The following is a 12558-nucleotide window of genomic DNA, read 5'->3' as shown; positions in this document are numbered from 1 at the left end:
CTGACTGGGGCCACAGATTGAGCCTGCAACTGAGGTATATGACCTTGACCAGGAATCAAGCACACAATCTTTAGGTGTGTGGGTCTATCCTCTAACCACTGAGCAAAACCAGCCAGGGACTCTTGCTGCCTTTAAGATTTTCTCTTTGGCTTTCATTTTTGGCATTTTAATTATGACATATCTGGGCATGGGCCTCTTTGGGTTCTTCTTGCTTGGGACTCTCTGTGCCTTCTGAACTAGTAAGACTTTTTCCTTCACTAGATTAGGGAAGTTTTCTGCCATTATTTCTTCAAACAGGTTCTCTATCCCTGGCTCACTTTCTTCACCTTCTGGTACACCTATGATGTGAATGAATATTGTTATGTTTCATGTTGTCCCACAGCTCCCTTAAGCTGTCCTCCTGTTTTTTAAATTGTTTTATTTTATTTTTCTTTTTGGTTCTTAGATTGTGTGATTTTTTCTACCCTGTCTTCTAATTCACTGATTGAATCCTTGGCTTCCCCTAATCTGCTGTTCATTCCTTCCAATGTGTTCTTTATTATTGCTATGTCATTTTGCATTTCTGACTGGTCATTTTCATAGTTTCTATATCTTTTCTCATGCTGTTGATCATCCTTGTAATCATTATTTTCAACTCTATATCTGATAAATTTTTTTATCTCCTTTTCATTTAGCTCTTTTTCTGGAGAATTCTGTTGTTCTTTCATTTGGGGCTTATTTTCCTGTCTCCCCATTTTGGATGCCTGCTTAGGTTTGTTTCTATGTATTATTTAGAGCTGCTATGACTCCCAGTCTTTTTAGAGGGTCTCTGGTGTAAGACAATGTCAGATGCTGTTTGTGACTGGCTCTGAGTTCCCTGTTTGGAGCTATCAGCAATCCACAGCTTGTGGCTCCCTCTGCTAGGGCTGCATGCCTTTGGAAAGGACCAAGATGTGCTCCAAGGTCTACTTTTCCTAACCTGGGTACAGAATTAGGTCAGGCAAAGACTCAAAGCATCCAGAGACCCACCTCTGCCTGAAAGTTGATTGTTATTTTTCATCTCTTAATGAGCTTAGACTCTAGACCACAGCAAGATGTAAACTCCCTAGGCTGGGGCAATTGCTTACTCCCCCCCCCCCCACTGCCCCAGGGAAAAGCTGCCTGGATGGTAAAGATCTACCTTAGAAAGATGTCCTCTGCAGTGTGGGGGAATGACTCAGCACAGGAAAACAGGTGTCTGTCTTTCGAGCTCTAACCTCAGAGTCCCCAACCCTGGATTCTCCTCACACAGCTATAGTCCACTCTGTCTTCCCTCTGCTGGAGCCCAAGGTGAGTGACTGCACACAAAGTTTTGTGCATTGGCCCTTTAAGAAGGTGCCTGCATTTACAACCATCTCTTCCTGGCAGACAGCAACTCCACTGCTTTTCACAACCAGATGTTATGTGGGCTCCTTTCTAATTTCTGGTGCTCTGGGATGGGGATCCCAGCTTGGGGTTTAGACCCCAGAGTTCTCAGTGGGAACTCCCATAGCTGAGATACCCCTCTGGAACTTCAGCTACTGTCATGGGAGACTGGCCAGTCCTCTTTCACCTCTGCACTTCTTACCAATCTCTATGCAATCTCCACTTTACATCTTTGATTACAATGGCTCTCTTTAGCTAGTCAGTTGATTAGTCAGGATGGTTTTTCTACGTATATTTTAGTTGTGATTCCAGTTTGGTCCAGGGAGAGTGTCAGTATAGCTTCCACTTAATCTGCCACCATTTTGGAATCTCACCAAATGCTTTTGAATGATGCAAAATAGCTAATTCTTCTTAAAATAATTTATTAACATATAAGATTTCAAAAAATATATAAAATATTTCCAAGTTATATGTACTTTTAAAACTCATTAATTTCCTATAATTTATGTGCTATATTATATATCATACTTATAAAAGAATGCTTTTAAAAATCTTCCTACTCAAGCAACCAAGCCAGGCTTTCCTCTTCTCTTATAATCCATAACTGGAACAATTTATATGTCAAATTAGCATGCAATAACCTTCCTGTTGTGTGGTGGCTTCATGAATAATTGCTACTTTATTAAAACACAATTAATTAACTAATTAATTAAAGCAGGCCATGCATGGATAATAATGAGAGTGTCTTGAGCCCTGGATTATTATTAGTCCAATTCTGTGTATCTGAGGTTCAACATAAAAATTACACTTGAATATATATGTTCAATGAGTACTCTTTTATCCTAAACATTTAGCATTTAAGTTAAAAAGTGTTTTTGAAATTTTGCAAGGTGAGCAATTATAGCTCTGGGAATTTATATATACAAAGCTGCTGTGGAAAAAATATGCACAAAACTTTATGGAAAGTGAATAAGTACATGAAAATTCATTAGTCTTGTGTAAGAATTGAATTTAATCTATTTCTATAATTCCCAATGATGATTTTAAAATGGGAATTATATTCATTCATTCATTCATTCAACAACTATTTATAGAGTACCTACTATGTGACAAACCTATTCTCTAGAGGAGAGAGAATAAACCATTGATTTGGGCTAGGTGGAGGTCATTGGTAACCTTGATGAGAGCAGTACCAGTGGAAAGGGAAAGAAGAACCCTCATCAGAGTAATTTTTTAAAAAATAAGAGAGTCTGGCCAGTGTTGCTCAGTGGTTGGGTGTTGACCCACAAACCAGGTGGTCACTGGTTCAATTCCTGGTCAGGGCACATGCCCGGCTTGTGGGCTTGATCCCCAATAGGAGGTGTGCAGGAGGCAGCCAATTGATGATGTTTCTCTCTCATTGATGTTTCTATCTCCTTATTCCTCTCCCTTCCTCTGTCTCTAAAAATCAATAAAAACATTAAAAAAAAGAAAAGAAAATAGGAGGTAAAGTAAGGGTAGTGAGTCTACAATATTGTTTACTTTTACAGATCTTCTACAGAAATAAACAATATTGGGTTATAGTTGGAAGTAGAATAGAGTCAAGTAATTTTTTTTAAGTTGAAGGTATTACAACATATTTGTAGGTTAAAGTGAATGGCCCAGTAGAGAAAGAGGAATTGATGATGCAAGAGAGAAAGAAGGACATTTCAGAGCCAAGTTCCTAAAAAAGTGAGAGGGAATGAAATTCTAGTACCAGCAGAGGTCTTGGCTTTAGGAGTAGAGGAAAGGCAGCCTATGGAGGCGCAGATAGGGGTCTGCTGAACAATTTGGTCATGGGAAGATGAGGTACTTTTATTTGCTACACTTTCTTAATGAAATATGGAGTTAGGTCAATATCTGGTTTGGTATGTGTGTAAGATTGGAGGTCTGAAACAAAAGAGAGTGAAGAAATAGCAGAAATCTCATTTGATAAAGGCACAGAGTGAGATGGCTGGCCAGTGCCATTGATGGTAGTAAATTTAAAGTGAAAACTGTCTGTGTGGTGTACACTTAAAAAAAAATACTCTTGCCCTAGTTGGTTTGGCTCAGTGGATAGAACATCAGCCTGCGGACTGAAGGGCCCCGGGTTTAATTCCTGCCAAGCGCACATGTCCAGGTTGTGGGCTCAATCTCCAGTAGGGGGCATGCAGGAGGCAGCCAATCAATGATTCCTTCTCATCATTGATGTTTCTATCTCTCTCTTCCTCTCTGAAATCAATAAAAATATATTTTAAAATAAAAATTTTAAAAATACTCTTTATTGTTGAGAGTATTACAGACGCCCCCCCCCCCCATTATCTCCCTCCATCTGGTTCCTTCCCCACACCAGGCCTTCACCATCCTATCTGTGTTCATAGATAATGCATATATGCATATAAGTTCTTTGGTTAATCTCTTCCTGCCCCCTTCTCCCCACTTTCCTCTGAGATTTGTCAGTCTGTTCCATGTTTCCATGCCTCTAGTTCTATTTATCATCAGTTTATTTTGTCCATTAGATTCCTTGTCCTTTTATTTTTATTTTTAGATTCAATTGTTCATAGATATGTTTTATTGCCATTTTATTGTTTATATTTTTATCTTTCTTCTTGTTCTTGTTGTCCTTCTCCTCCTCCTCCTCCTCCTCCTCCTCCTCCTCCTCCTCCTCCTCCCACTCCTCCTCATCTTTCTTTCTTCTTTCTTCTTCCTTCTTTCTTCTTCCCCTCCTCCTCCACCTCCTCCTCCTTTCTCTTCTTAAAGAATACCCTTCAACATTTCATATAATGCTGGTTTGTTGGTGATGAACCCCTTTAGCCTTTCCTTATCTGTGAAGCTCTTTATCTGACCTTCAATACTAAATGATAGCTTTGCTGGGTAAAGTAATCTCGGTTGTAGGTCCTTGCTAGTCATCACTTTGAATATTTCTTGCCACTCCCTTCTGGCCTGCAAAATTTCTGTTAAGAAATCAGCTGACAGTCATGTGAGCACTCCCTTGTAACTGCTTTTCTCTTGCTGCTTTTAAGATTCTCTCTTTGTCTTTAACCTTTGACATTTTAATTATGATGTGTCTTGGTGTGGGCCTCTTTGGTTTCATCTTTATTGGGATTCTCTGCACCTCCTGGATTTGTAAGTCTATTTCTTTCACCAGATAGGGGAAGTTTTCTACCATTATTTCTTCAAATACATTTTCAATATCTTGCTTTCTCTCTTCTCTTTCTAGCACCCCTATAATTCAAATGTTGGTATGCTTGAAGTTGTCTCAGAGGCTACTTACTCTATCTTCATATTTTTGGATTCATTTTTCTTTTTGATCTTCTGCTTGGGTGTTTTTTGCTTCCTCATATTCCAAATCACTGATTTGATTCTCAGCATCCTTTACTGTCGAATCCCCGTAAATTTATTCTTTTTTTTAATACTACAATAAAGATGCAGTTTTTTGGATAACCAAGAAAACAGGCTCACTTCCTCAGGAAATCTGGTCTTTTCTTACTTATTGAGCCTATTGGACTGAGTCTTTTTTTTTTTCATTTAGTAGTTTTATTTTATTTTATTATTTTTTTAAATAAATCTTTACTGTTCAGATTATTACAGTTGTTCCTCTTTTTCCCCCCATAGCTCCCCTCTACCTGGTTCCCACCACCCCCTGCCCTTACCACCCCCCCCCACTGTACTCGTCCATAGGTGTATGATTTTTGTCCAGTCTCTTCCCGCACTCCCCACAACCCCTTCCCCCCCGAGAATTGTCAGTCCACTCCCTTTCTATGCCCCTGATTCTATTCTATTCACCAGTTTATTCTGTTCATCAGATTTTTTATTCACTTGATTTTTAGATTCACTTGTTGATAGATATGTATTTGTTGTCAATTTGTTGTTCATAATTTTTTATCTTTACCTTTTTCTTCTTCTTCCTCTTCTTAAATAATACCCTTCAGCATTTCATATAATACTGGTTTGGTAGTGATGAACTCCTTTAGCTTTTTCTTATCTGTGAAGCTCTTTATCTGACCTTCAATTCTAAATGATAACTTTGCTGGGTAGAGTAATCTCAGTTGTAGGTTCTTGCTAGTCATCACTTTGAATATTTCTTGCCACTCCCTTCTGACCTACATAGTTTCTGTTGAGAAATCAGCTGACAGTTGTATGGGTAGTCCCTTGTAGGTAACTAACTGCTTTTCTCTTGCTGCTTTTAAGATTCTCTCTTTGTCTTTTGCTCTTGGCATTTTAATTATGATGTGTCTTGGTGTGGTCCTCTTTGGATTCCTTTTGTTTGGGGTTCTCTGCACTTCTTGGACTTGTAGGTCTATTTCTTTCACCAGGTAGGGGAAGTTTTCTGTCATTATGCCTTCAAATAGGTTTTCAATATCTTGCTCTCTCTCTCTTCTTCTGGCACCCCTATAATTCGGATGTTGGTATGCTTGAAGTTGTTCCAGAGGCTCCTTGCACTATCTTCATATTTTTGTATTCTTTTTTCCTTTTGCTTTTCCAATTGTGTGTTTTTTGCTTCTTCGTATTTCTAATTTTTGACTTGATTCTTGGGATCCTCTAGTTTGCTGTTGGATCTCTGTATATTATTCTTTATTTCAGTCAGTGTATGCTTAATTTCTAATAGGTCCTTTTTCATATCCTTGAGGGTCTCACTATATTTCTCAGAGGTTTCTAGAAGATTCTTTTTTTTTTTTTTAAGCAATAGGTTTAATTGGATGATTTCCACAAACTATACACGAAGTCTCTAACTATGACAATTCAGTGAAGTACAAAACATTAAGTTACAGGGTGGAGAAGGCAGCAACAGCGGTGGCACCTTCCAATCTTGGTTGGCCTAGGGGTAAGGGCTGGAGGAAGGTTTCTTTTTAAACCAAGCCCCTCATTTCAATGTACAAAAGAATTACTCTGATTGATATTAAATTATATTGAAAACAAAATGGCCTAAAAAGCAAATACTATTCTATGTTGGGGGGGGAAAGTGAGGAAAGAATGAGTCCTTCAGAGCAGGTGGGGAGACAGTGGGGGAAGGTCCATGGCTGTGGCCCAGGCGTCACTCTCGCTGCTCCATTTTGACTTTCGGTGGTCTCAGGAAGGTCTGATTTTTCTTCTCTTTCTTCCCCTTTGTATTGCTGTCCACACGACCATCTCGACTTTCCTCAAAGTTTTTCTGCCACTCCCTTTCGCGTTTGGCTTTTTCTTGAGCTTCAATTTCTTCTTCCCTTTGTCACTTCCTTTCATGCATCTCTTTGGCTTCTCTCTCCTTCCTTTTAATTTCCAGCTCAGCAAAGAATTTCATGGTCTGTTTGTATACTGCTTGTTTGAACAGCTCTGGATCATCCTCCTCTACATTTGTAGTTTTCCTTCCTTCTTTAATTGCTTTTTTCGCTCTTTCACAGTGTGTTCCACATATTCTTTTCCTGCCTGAATTACATCCAGGGCCCTCTTCTTTTGTTCCTGATCCAGTAGCAACTTGTAAGCTTTGTCCACAGCTTTAAGAGCCTTTTGTGCTCTGTCAGCATCATCTTGATTTTTGTCAGGATGCACCAAGATGGATAACTGCCTAAACCTCTTTTTTATTTCTTCATCTGTCACTTTAGGATCTATCTGAAGAACCTCAAATGGGTTCAAATTGAAGTAGGACGAACCAGGACGGGTCAACCTTTCAATCTGACTTTTGGATGTTAGAACTGAATCTCTTTTCTCTATTTTTTTCACCTCGCTAGAAGGTCATAAACGCCTCCTCCGTACTGCCTCCGCTGGCCGAAGCCCCGCTCTCTCCAGAAGCTGCCATTTTCCCCGGGCCCAGCCACCACATCTCTAGAAGATTCTTGAAAAACCTTATAACCGTGATTTTGACCTCTATATCCAGTAGTTTGCTTCCCTCCATTTCTTTCACTTGTGACCTGTTTCTTTGTCTCTGCATTTTGACTGCTTCCCTGTGTTGATAGAGTAGCTTTCTGTGCTAGGTGTCCTATAGGGCCCAGTGGCTCAGCCTTCCTAATTACCTGAAGTGGACACTCTTGGTGCACCCCTTTGTGGGCTGAGTGCACAGTCTTGTTGCAGTTAAGCCTTGGTTGCTGTTGGTATCACTGGGTGGAATTGACCTCCAGGCCAATTGGCTGTGAGGACCAGTTGTGTCTACAATGGGAGAACTTCTGTGCTGGAGACACCCTTATGGGGCAGGACTTGCTTTAGTGGTGCTTTGGCACTCACTGAGTCTGCCTAGGTTTTTAGGTGGAGAAAGGCCAGGCCATTCATATACAAAATCCTCTCTGCACAGCTTGGGTAGGGTTGTAAATTGGGTTGGGGCAGGGTCTCAGGGAATCACCAGGGCGGAGCAAACCGCAATGGCTGCCAATTTGCTCTGCCTTGGAAAGGTGCCGAGATCTGTGTCCCACGGCCCCCGTGTAGGAACAATGACCGCTGCAAACACGTCTGCGAGAAAGCCGCCTTCATGTTCCGGCCACATGCCAGACAATCCAGTTTCTCTTCGTATGAGTCTGGGTCCCCAAATTCTCACTGGGAACTGGAGTTCAGAGCAGTCAGGAGCTTGTTTCTCCCTCCTGATTGAAAAAGACAACAGTGTACCCAGCTGCCAGCCCCTTTCACGTGCACCTCCATGCCTCCGCACTTCCACACCTCTGCACCTCCTACTGGACTCAATGCGCTTTTCTCTTTCCTTCTAGTTGTAGAATTTCCACTCAGCCAGCCTTCCTGTGGTTCTGGATGATATTCGTTTTGTCTTTTAGTTGTGGTTTTAATGTGGTTTTACGCAGCAGCAAATTCAGGTGTTTACCTATGCTGCCATCTTGGTTCTCTGGTGTAAATTTATTCTTTATTTCAATTAGTGTAGACTTAATTTCTGACTGGTCCTTTTTCATGTCTTTGATATTCTCACTAAGATCCTTTAAATTCTCATTAAGTTCCTTAAAGCTCTCATTAAGACCCTTGAGCATCATTATAACCATTATTTTGAACTCTGTATCTAGTAATTTGTTTTGCTTCCATTTTATTTACTTCTTTTTCTGCAGATTTCTTCTGTTCTTTCATTTATGACATGTTTCTTTGTCTCTGCATTTTGTCTGCTTCCCTTTATTTGTTTCTATGTATTAGGTAGAGTTACTATGTCTCCTGGAATTGGTAGCATGGCCTTTTGTAGTAGGTGTCCTGTAGGGCCCAGTGGCTCAGTCATGTGAGCTGAGCACTCTAGGTGTGCCCCTGTGTGGGCTGTGTGCATAGTCTTATTGTAGTTGAGCCTTGATTACTATTGGTGCCACTGGGAGGAATTGACCTCTAGCCCAATTGGCTGTGAGGACCAGCTGTGACTGCAGTGGAAGAGGTGCTGTGCAGAAGACACCCCTATGGAGCAGTAGTTGTTTCAGTGGGGCTTTGGTGTTCACTGAGTCTTCCCCTTGAGTGTGTCACTTGTGAGTGTGTAGAGATGTAAGCTAGTAAGGCTGGGAGGAACTGGATTTCTGGCATCAGAACTGGGTGCACTGGCTCTGGGTCCTCCTGGGAGGTACAAAGTCAGTCACTGCCTTGGGCCACCTGTCAGGAGCTACAGAGCAATCTGAAGATGGCTGCTACTTATGTTGGGCTTGGAGGTACCCAGGAGAGGCCAAGCTATAAAGCAAGGCAGGCTGCTGCTAGTGTCGGTCCTTGGGTCTCTTATTGAGGTTATGGGGCACACTGATGCCAGCTGCTACTTGTTTGAGAGATTTTAGGAAAGTCTGAAGCCTGAGCCAGGACAGGCCATTCATATGGAAAAGCTGCTGAAAACAGCTTGGGTGGGGTTGCAAATTGTGTGGGGTGGGGTCTCAGGGAACCACCAGAGTGCTCCAGGTTGATGCAGAGTCAGATATGGGGCCTGCCAGTCAGCTCTGTGATGTGGGAGAGCTCAGCATAGGAACAATGAACCCTGTGAGCACTCCTGTCTGGGAGAAAACTGCCCCTGAGTTCTTGCCCTGGTGCCAGAAACCCAGTTCCTCCCATATGTTCCTGGATCCCCCCAAGCTGCCGCCCCAGCACTGGAGCTCAGAAGGAGCAAGTCTGAGTAAGTCTTTGCACTGGCCCTTTAAGAGGAACTGCTGGGATGATGGCAGCCTCCGTGTCACTTAGCCACAATACTTCTCTTCCTGGCACTGGAACCCTTGGCTGAGGGGTCTGTTGTGGGTCTGGGACCCCTTGCTCCTCATAGGAAGCCTCTGGTATATGCTTTTTTAAAGACACATTCAGCTGCTAAGATGGCAGTTCAAAGAAGGCAGAAATCTAGGGCTAACCAGAGCTTCCCGAGTCCTGCCCCAATTATATAGGCAATTATAATGGAGGAGAAGGAAGTCAAGGATCTATACCACAGAATCTGCTCCGGAGAAGGACATGCAGGAGTAACTGACAGAGAAGTATTAAAGAGTTAAGGTCCCACTGGAGTTGAAAATGTTGGTGTATTAGAGTACATGACCAGCTGGAGGGGAGGAGAGTAATGAGTAGGAGACAGGTGGTACAGTTCTTGATGAGATCAGGAGAGATTACATGACATGAAGATAGCAAGAAACTGAGCTGTCAAAGTGTTGACTTGGATGTTGAAATGACTTTGAATAATGCAAGAGTACTTTTGAAGAGAAAGACAGTGTCTTGGGAGCCAAGTCATAATAAATGAGGGGAAACATGGGGAGACTGGTAGATGACAGTAATAAGGAAGAATGGCTGATGACAAAGGCTATTGGAATGCAAGTCAAAGGAGCTGGGAGGTCAGCAGGAAGATGGAAGAAAGAGCATGGCAGGATCAGAAGGAGTGTGATACATGGAGAGTGGCAGGAAAAAGTCTCTAAGAGAAATAGAGTGGAAACAGTGTTCTTAGGAGAAATCCAGGTTTCAGGTACAGCAAGAAGGGAACTTAGTAGGTTATGAATCAATTTAGTCAACACGATTGAGCTTCAAAAATGTGAAAGAATATATATAATAAAATAGAAAATGTAAGCACCCTAGCTGGATTGGCTCAGTGGATAGAGCCTCGGCCTGTGGATCAAAGGGTCCCGGGTTTGATTCCAGTTAAGGTCAGGTACCTCAGTTGCAGGCTCTTTCCCTGCCTGGGCCCTGGTTGGGGCTTGTGCAGGAGGCAACCAATCGATGTGTTTCTCTCACATTGAAGTTTCTCTCTCTCTTTCACTCTCTCTTCCACTTTCTTTAAAAATCAATGGAAAAATATCCTCAGTGAGGATTAAAAAAAAAAGAAAATGTAAGAGCATATCTGAAACTTTAGATAAACATGCTTTGTCATTTTTGTTTGTGAGTGCATGTATGTGTGTGTACAAGACATATACATAAAATTCATTCCTTATTGTAAGTTGGAGTGAAAAAGTGTGAAAGCCATGGCATTAGGCGACAAAACCCTATGGGGATAAGAATCTTTCTGGTGATAGATGACCTGGGTGGCTTGGGAATTAGAAGAGAAGTGAGGCAAGATGAGAGTAATGCCGCTGACCTATAAGCAAAACTGAGTCCTAAAGTACCAGGCTCTGGTGGCCTGGCCAGGACCTGTCTTGCACCTGGGCCCAGGTTCATGTGACATCTTCAGCATTCAATTGAGTAGCACTAGCAAGAGGTGATATAAAGGCTGCTGGCACCTAATCTCTTGTACAGAGTGGAGGGTGCCTCTTTGCCAGCCAGACAGCTGTGTTGGGAGCATGAGGCACACACAGGCTCTGGAGGTTTTATGATCAGGTAGAGTGAGGCTGGTATAGATTTGTTTAGTCTAAGAAGTCTTCATGGAGAGGTGATTTCAAGAACTGCAAGTGAAATGATCTGTGGCCTTGGCAATACAGAGTTCTCAAGAAATGCTTAGCTCAATTTCATTGTGATTAATCAAAGAGATAAATATCAGCAAAATAGATGTGCTCATTCATTTCCCCAATTATTGAAGTCAAGATTTAGTTTGTGCTAATTTTTGTATGGACTAATTGGGTATTTTAGCTCTATTAGTCAGAATTCACTATAAGGAGATCATGATCATTAATTCAATACCCATAAATATGAAATTTTAAAAATATGTTTTTATCAATCTTTTTAGAGAGAGAGAAAGGGGGAAGGATAGAGAGATAGCAACATTGATGAGAGAGAAACATCGATCAGTTGCCTCCTGCACGTCTCCCTCCCCTCACTGGGGATTGAACCCGCAACCAGGCATGTGCTCTGACTGGGAATCGAACTGGTGACCTCTTGGTGCATGGGTCAGTACTCAACCACGGAGCAACACCACCCAGGCCATAAATATGAAATTTTAAAAAGTGAAACAACTACATGGCTTGACCTGAAACTATCCTTTTAGCCACAATTATCTCAGCTTACCATTGGGTCAAGATCACAAAGAGAGCTACCAGTATTTGTAAATGATTCAGAGCAAATCCATTCAGTGATGAAGTTTTAAAAAAGACACACAAAGATTAGCACCACCTGTAAGCAAAACTTGAATTAATGGTTGTGATCTCCTTTCACTAAAGTCAGAACATTATGGAATTTCCATAGCATAGTGATGCTTAAAAGTTACCCATAAAAATTCTGTAAAAGACAAAAAGTTTAATGAAAAGACTAGTTTCTTTCTGTTTTATTGGAGGTCTTCATCACCATAAATCATGCACAGATTTAGGTAATCTTCCTTATGCTTTGAATGGAGTGTTATCATTTCCTTAGGTTTTTAGGACCATGCTCATAGACGGGCTTCACTGACTAAAGGAAGGCTCAGACAGGTTCTTCCATCATTCTGTCAGTATATATGACAATCATGTGTCACATGCTAGATGTCATTCTGTATGGTGGGAGTAGAGCAGTTAATGGAAAAGTTGGTGCCAACTCCTCAGTCCCTGCACTCTGCAGCAGGACTTGTGTTGTGGTAGGTTCCCCACAAGAACTCGCGGGCTCTGGTTCCAGTGCTCCTCCTCTTGTTATAGAACAAAAAAGTCCATCCACCTGGCGCTGGCACAGCCAAACACTAAACACCAAGAGTTGCGATGAGAAAGATTTACTATTGTAATGATGAATGGAGCCACCCAGGAGTACAGGAAGCTAATGCTCAAAAGCCCAAACTCCCCATTGGTGTGTAGGTTTCAGATTATGCAGGGCAAAATCAGAAGACACCATGGGTTAGGGCCAAGGGTTTTTGCTGGAAGTTGATTGGTTGGAGGTGAGGTAAGGGTAATG

At 41.7% G+C, this 12558-nt stretch overlaps 1 pseudogene; it reads right to left on the bottom strand.

The window, feature by feature from the left end:
- Positions 1-6395: 6395 nt before the first annotated feature.
- LOC118650944 lies at positions 6396-7156 on the bottom strand (annotated as a pseudogene).
- Positions 7157-12558: the final 5402 nt, after the last annotated feature.

The sequence above is a fragment of the Myotis myotis genome, unplaced genomic scaffold, assembly GCF_014108235.1.
Source record: "Myotis myotis isolate mMyoMyo1 unplaced genomic scaffold, mMyoMyo1.p scaffold_m19_p_3, whole genome shotgun sequence".
NCBI classification, from domain to species: Eukaryota; Metazoa; Chordata; class Mammalia; order Chiroptera; family Vespertilionidae; genus Myotis; species Myotis myotis.
This window is presented reverse-complemented; position numbering and strand designations above follow the sequence as displayed.